The following is a 444-nucleotide window of genomic DNA, read 5'->3' as shown; positions in this document are numbered from 1 at the left end:
AGAGAATAGCTGTGAGCGTTTCCCAGGAGTTTGTAGAGAAAAAGCAGGGCTTGAGCGGGGCTGTGACATCTCCCAGCATCTCAGAGGTCGGGATTTAAGCCAAACCCACCCTCCCGCTACACATTAATTGCAAAAATTAAGCTTGATCAGGAGCTGAAGGTTTGGTGGGGGGTGGCAGCACAGAGAAATCAGCCTTTGGGGGCTGCTTGGAAAGCAGCTCCGGCTCATACCGATGCCCTGACGCGGTCTTTCCTTTCCCCAAAATAAACAGGGACCGTCTGGAAAGCCCCTGCGTGGGGAGGAGCGGAATCGCCCTGAATAAATAAATAGACGGCGGCGAGAGCCCAGGGTTGAGCTTGTCCAGCTGGTTGGTGGCGAAGGAGGACGGAGCTGGAAATGTCGTTGGCAGGGGGAGGCGAGAGCGCGAGGGGGTCCTTTTCTGGT

The sequence above is a fragment of the Buceros rhinoceros genome, unplaced genomic scaffold (assembly GCF_000710305.1).
Source record: "Buceros rhinoceros silvestris isolate BGI_N320 unplaced genomic scaffold, ASM71030v1 scaffold24842, whole genome shotgun sequence".
NCBI classification, from domain to species: Eukaryota; Metazoa; Chordata; class Aves; order Bucerotiformes; family Bucerotidae; genus Buceros; species Buceros rhinoceros.
This window is presented reverse-complemented; position numbering follows the sequence as displayed.